Source organism: Carica papaya, chromosome 7 (assembly GCF_054855325.1).
Source record: "Carica papaya isolate Zhongbai chromosome 7, ASM5485532v1, whole genome shotgun sequence".
NCBI lineage: Eukaryota > Viridiplantae > Streptophyta > Magnoliopsida > Brassicales > Caricaceae > Carica > Carica papaya.
In genome coordinates, this window is record NC_142315.1 from 16,560,426 (window position 1) to 16,568,118 (window position 7,693).

The following is a 7,693-nucleotide window of genomic DNA, read 5'->3' on the forward strand; positions in this document are numbered from 1 at the left end:
TGTTTATCATAAATAAAACCATTTACAATTCACTTACCATTGTGGAATTTATGAAAATAACTTATAAAGATAATAACATCATACAGATCATAACTTCATACACAATCAGTAATATAGAACATATCATAAATTTATATTCATTAACAATAACTATCATCACCATTTCTCATTTCACCAGCCTACTAGTATCCATGGGGATCCATAGGGGTGTCCCCGCTACACGTGAACCATTTTCCTTAACAATCTTAATTCCAGGGCCGTCCCCATACCCTGTCCGGTATGAGCACCAAGACATTAAACTTCAATACCTCGTTCGGTATGAGGGTGAAGCGGGCCGTCTCCATACCCCGTCCGATATGAGTGCCAAATGACCAAGTCTGCATACCCCGTCCGGTATGAGGCAACGTTTACGATATAGTTCCCTATGAACCCGGTCCATCCACCATCTCTCAGGATATCTAGTGAGGCTGTCACCTTATCTGTTTATTAGATCACATCCCTTTCCTGTTTATCCATAATCTCTGTTACCAAATTAAACATAATCACATAAACAATGAACATGCACCCAGTAATACAATCATATCTTAAATCCCAAAATCACACAGTAGTCAAGTAATACAGTAATACATGCATTTAAAACTCTAAAACTAGATACTATTATGCCTTTAAACTATAAAATAAATCAACAGAAATTAACAGAGAACAATGTCCGATTTCGGGCTCCATTAGAAATCCGTAATTAATTATGCATATCTATCTAATTTGTACAAAAGACTGTATTATTATTTATTAAAAACTTCACATCTATGATAGGAAATATGGTGAGGGGTCCTTACCTGATTTGACGCCGAAAACTAAATGGTTACTACGCCTACGGGCGGTCCCTGGGTTTTCTGAATTTTTCTTCAGGAACTGGAACGCGTTTACAGTACCTACAAATGTCTAAAAAAAATCTAAAAATCAGTCCTAGGGCCCATTCGGCCAATTTCGAAAATCTGGCACGGTAGCTCTGCCGTGCTTCGGCGACCCACCTCGGATTGGCTGTTTTCGACCATTTTCAGCCAAATTCAGCCAAATTTGCATCAGTTCCTGTGAGAAAACACACTTAGGGCCCTTGGTTGGTCGAAAAAACGTAAAAAACCTAAAACTCACCGGCGGTGGGGCTCTCCGGTGCGGCGGCTCCTCCGTCTCACGTTGCAGTTGGGTGTTTTGCCTCATCAACCTGTAGAGAAGGAAACGGTGATCACAACGGTTGAAAAATTACATCAAATGGGAATCGGGAATGGGCTCATCAAAAGCATTTTCTGAAACACCCCGCGATAGCGCTGCCGAGCTTCGGCAGCGTTTTTCGACCAATTAGCCAGTTCTTTCACTTCGATTTGGCCATGGGTGGGTTTAAAATTAAATTTCATACTACAGAAAATTTTTTTACCTCGTTTGGCAGTCGAAAATTACTCCGGTGCGGCGGCGGATGGTGGCAGTCGACTCCCTAGCGGTTGGGTTGTCTTCTCCGGCGAGGAGCTCTAACGGCTAGGGTTAGGGTTTTGGTACGGATGGGGTTATTTATACCCATCTGCTTTTGATCTGGGCCGTTCATCACTTTTAATTTGAACCGTCCGATCGCGATTAAATAGGGAGTGAATCTGGACCGCTCATCGCGATTCAATCTGGGTCGTCCGTACGCGATCTAATCTGGGCTGTCTGTGCGCCCCGCGTGGCCTCCCACGTCAGCGCCTCTGCCACTGGCGCGTCCTGGTTGGTTGGGGTTGCTGACCGGGCATCTAACGTGGCGTAAGTTTTTTAAATTGCGTTTTGACCTCCGGTTTCTGATTTTTCTTTAAAAAATACTCCCAGAACCTAAATTTTTACTCCTTTTTTCTAAAACTATTTTCAATTAAATCCTTAACTAATTTTTCACTCATTTTATTATTATTTTTATTTTTATTAAATCAAAATAAAATAAAATAAATTCAATTAATAAATAATTATATTTATAAAAAAATAAATGTTGGGTGTTACAAATACTGTATGCCTTACTGAGTTTCATAAAACTCACCCCTTTCTATGTTGGTCCCCCTCACAAATGATGTTGAAGATGATGTTTGTGATGAGTTATTCGCCAAGTTACCCCTTGAAGTTTGTTTGGAACCCGTGGATCCATGATCATTGACGGGTGCATGTCTTGTTCCACACTCTAATGAGTTCATTTACATAATGATAAAAGCGGTCTTCTTTTGTATTTTGTATTTTGTTACCACTTATGGTCTCAGTTATATGTGTAATTGGGAACTCATATATTTTGTAAAGGATTTTGTATTGACAAATTTTTACTATATATATTTTGTTTATAGTAGCAACACCCAACGAATTAATCTCAATTTGGAGTCCTTTTTAGCAAAAAGATGCCTCAAAGCTTTATGGTTAGTGAAAATAATTATTTTTGAACCTATTAAAGATGATCTAAATTTCTCAAATGCAAAAATAATTGCTAGGAGCTCCTTTTCAATTATACTATAATTGAGTTGTGTGCTTGTGAGAGTATGACTAGCATAATAAATGGTTCTAAAAACTTTCTCTCTCCTTTGCCCAAGGACAGCTCCTACTAAATAGTCACTAGCATCACACATAACTCGAAAGGCTCACTCCAATCTAGTGCTACAATCACAAGGGCTGTCACTAGCTTTCCTTCAACATGTTAAAGGCTTGCAAATAATCATCAAAGTTAAATTTAGTATCCTTCATAAGTAAATTACTTAAAGGTTTGGCTATTTTTGAAAAATTCTTTATAAATCTTCTATAAAAACCCGCATGGCCTAAGAAACTTTGAACAACTCGGACATCTGTTGATGGTGGCAACTTTACTATAACCTCCACTTTTGTTTTATCTACCTTAATTCCTCTTTCAAAAATTTTATGTCCAAGAACTATTCCTTTTGTCACCATGAAGTGGCATTTCTCCCAATTCAGTATCAAGTTTGTCTTCTTATATCTTTACAAAACTAACTGATACAGAACGTAAGATCAACCAATGTGATCAGGAACTCACGTAATTTCATCTAAAGACATCAAAGGAATTAATCCTATAGAAACCTTCCCTATTTAACCCACTTTTAAGAATGACAGGAAATAAAGTAATTAGAAATAAAAGAAATAGAATAGAAAACACCACAAGATCGTACCTTAATAAGTAGATCCACTCATTACTCAATAAGATAGTAGAACCACCTCTCTTTAAAAGAAATATTTTTAATATTATTAAGGTAATTTCTTAATGCTTACAATGAAGACTCGATGGTCTATTTATAAGGTAGGTCATATAAATAAAAAAGGTAATAAAAATCTTCTAATTTAAAATTACAATTATATAGGAAATTAATTAAAGTCTAAATGCCTAACTAGGTGCAATTACATAGGAAACTAATTAAAAAAAAGTTAAATTCTTAACTAGGTGCAATTATATAGGACATTAATTAAAATTAAAGCCTAAATTCCTAACTATGATAGATATGGTCTTCCCCCTTTCCATGATGTGCTTGAAAAAAGTTGATGAGACCATTATGCCCTTAGGTTAATTGATTGGGCTTGTTTTCCTCTTTCTTTGGATGGGGTTTTCTCTTTATGGTTCATGTCCATGCTCACATCATCCCCTCCCCTTTCAAAAATAATTTGTCCTCGAATTGGACACCTCTTATGTAGAGATTTCACTAATCTTGTTTTCTTTGAAAAAATATCCTGCAAAACAATACTATTAAACAAAGAAGATTTATGGTGAGTTAATATTTTTTTCTTGAAAGACGGCCTCCTTAGCTCTTTCTTTTCCATAGAGTAACATTCTCTCTTCATGTTATTCAATCCTTCATTTTCTCCAGACTTTATGGAGTTTTTATGTTACTGCTGATCTTTGAATACCTCCTCAGATGATAGCAGTGCAAGTGTCAAATTTTGACTGTTCATGTTAAAGGAACAACGATTCCTTTAGTCATTATAAGTTGCATGTTTATCATACTGTCAGGGTCTTCTCAATGGGATGTGACTAGCATGCATGGGCATAACATCACAATGTACTTTAGCAGTGTATCGCCCAATAGAGAAGGAAATTAATACCTGCTTAGTCACCTTCATCTCTCCATAATTAGTCAACCACTGTAAGTTGTAAGGGTGAGGATGGTGGGTGTATGTTAATCCAAGTTTATCAACTAGGGTAGTACTAGCAACGTTGGTGCAACTATCCCCATTTATAATAAGACTAAATACAATAACATTCTCTCTTCAAAATCAGGCTAAGTTATGGCGTTTATGTCTAGGTTATATGAGTGATAAGTGATTATCTGTTTTAAGCATACAGAATTTCTTGAATGGGTATAAAGAGGAAGCCATTCATTTTTATGAACATTGTGTTTGGCAAATAGATCAGAGTGAAGTTCAACAAATAGGCAGTGCATAATACCAAAGATAAGTTGGATTATATCCATTCTAACTTATTGGGTCCATGCAGAATTTCCTCTAAGAGTGGTATTAGGTATTTCATGACTTTAATTAATCAAGTGTACTTTCTAAAGTCTAAAAGAGAGATATTTCTAACATTTTTCTAATAGAAGACCATGATTGAAAAGTAGATAGAGAGGAAAATCAAGTGTCTTAGAACTAACAATGGGTTGGAATTTTATGATCACATGTTTAATGATTTCTGCAAGATAAAAGGCATAGTGAGACATTGTACTTGTGTAGAAATACACAACAAAATGGTATTACAAAACACATGAACATAACACATTATGATAGAGCATGAAACATGTTGTCCCATTCAAGTTTGGAACATGAATTTTGGGCTAAAGATGTTAATACTACTTGTTACTTAATTAATAGATCTCCATCTATAACTATTAAGTACGAAACTCCTTTTGAGGTATGGTCTGGTTCACCTACTAATTATTTTTAGTTGAAAGTGTTTGATTATCTTACTTATACTCATGTGAGGGACGGTAAGCTTGAGTAGAGGGCAAAAAAATTCATATTTCAAAGGTATACATATGGAGTCAAAGGTTACAGTTTGCGAAATAGTGATTCAAAGTATCCAAGATTTATTATCAGCAGAGATGTGACATTTAATGAGTCTACTTCATTAAAAAGTCAAAAAGAGAAAACAGTGGCAAAATTAGATCACGGTGTCAGATTATGAGTAGAGCTAGAGGTCGATACTCTAATAATTAGTTCAATAAGGTGCAAGGTCTTAATCAAGAAGGTAATACACCTAATCCACATCAATCATAACATTGGAATAGGCAGGGAGAGAAGACAAACTAAACTAAAAGCATGAAAATCTTGTTGCATATACCTTAATAGTTACAAAGACATTTGATTTGCAAGAATATGGTAGTTATAAAGAAGCTATTTTTCGTTCAAGTACAGATTAGTGGGTTGATGTTATGGGTGAAGACATTGAGTCACTTCACAAAAATCATACTTGGGAGCTTTTGTCATTATTAGAGGGATTAAAGATAAAATATTACAAATAAGTACTCAAGGGGTAGAAGCACCTCGATAGAAGGCTTGGTTAGTAGCTAAAGACTTTACTCAAACAAAAGTGATCGACTTTGTGACATCCCGAATACTAATTAAAGCATAAGGGTGCTAGATACACAAACAGATACAAGTGAATATAAGATTAATGCATGCAGCGGAATAAAATATTACAATCCCTTATAAAAGATAATAATAGAGTTCCCATTCTACAATACTGAGGCAAAACTAAAATTAAGTACAAGCCACTATAAAAGATGGGCTCATAAGAGTACGGAACAAAACATGCACTCGTAACGGTTCACGAATCCACAGGATCCTCAAAAGTTTCAAGGAGTAGATTAATGATCAATTCCTCACTATCGTCTTCATATGAGGGGGCATGAAAAGGGTGAGTTCCACATGCTCAGTAAAGAAAGCAGTATTTAAATAAGCTTACCAATATTTTAAAAGTAATTTAAACTTGAATAGGACACCATAATTACTTACCATCAGCAATCATGTCAGGGATTCATTTCAATAATTATGAAAATATTTACTTTATTAAAGAAAATATCAAATCAATCATGTCAAATCATACCATAATCATATCATATGAATTAAATCTATCATAGAAAAAATCAAATAAATCATGTCATACTTTTATTTCATTTTATTCTTCACGCAAAGTCGTTCCGATTTCCATTTAGTAAGCTTAATACGGATTCCCAACTACCCATGTAGAATGACCAATTCATTATATATTATTTTAGCAATTTACGGCTTAGTAAACTAACAACACATTTATGGCATGTCAAACAATGACACGATCTATGACCACAACTATGCCAACCACAATGGTCCTATATGTAAACTATGGTCACAGTCATACTTCGCCAAAGGTGACCCCTATAATCATATCGCATCACTACTCTCATCAGAGAGTACACCGTTATCCATAAGAAGTGGTCCTCTCATGGCTTTTAAGATCAGATGGGGAGAAACAGAAACTCCTCACAGATAAAAAGCCTAATGAATCATGTTATTTATAACCATACAAACCAATATTGATAAATATTTCTCATGTTTACGATACAACATCACACTTTGTTACTTTATCTTACCATCATGCAATATAACATGCATTGTCATTTATCATATGCAAATTAATTATTATAGTTAAGCCGACTTATATTCATTCATATAACATGCATTAACATATAAAAATCATATAAATTTAAGGATGCAACCAACCAATTAAGATTCCATAAAATTAATTTAGAAATACCCTTTAATATGTAAAAATAAATATTAAATTCCTTACCGAAACCTTGAAATTTTTTCTACGTCTTTCCTCTTCTCTCTTTAGCTCTCTCTTTCTCTAGAATCTTTGGTAGATGGAAGAATGAAGCTGGAGTAGTGAGAAAATGGTGAAGAGGGGTCTCTATTTATAAAAAATGGGGACCGTTAGATTTGTCTCAAGTGGCAAAATCTTGTGACAAGAAAGGAAAAGAAAAAGGTGACTTGATGCGATATGATGACTAACCAACGCGACTGATGGATAACCGAGTGACGACAACGATGTGACAATGGTGCAAAAATTGAAGGCATGCCACCTAAACAACGACGCCACGGTGCCCAACCAGCTATGCACTCCCCCCAAGGAGCGGTGCATGCTGCTTGAGGCAGTGCGTGCTGCCCCAGCCTACCCTATACATAGGCCGAGGCCTAATGCGAGCGCAAGCTCTCGCACAAGGCGTGTAGAGCCACACACCCGTTTGCGTGTAGACCGCGTGCCTCGTGCCCCGCGCAGATGGGACGTGCGCACATGCGCACGTCCGAGCTGGCCACATACATGTGCAAGCGACATATAGGGTCTACACAGATGGGGAGGCCTTCCTGTAAGCTTTTTTATGCAGGAGTTTTCTGTTGTTTTTCTTCTCTATTTTTTGTAAAATTATTTTAAAACAATTTAGACAATTTTAAAAATTTTAAAAATAATTTAAAGCAATTATTTAATTAAATAACGAATAAATACATTAGTTTCATAAAATTTTTAAATAAATTTTAAATTATTTTATTTTGGAAATTAAAGCATGAAATTTAAAGAGTTCAAATGCACTTAGGGCTCGAATAATTAGTGGTTTTATAATATAATTAAGTACAAAGGTTTTCGAGGTGTTACATTCCGCCC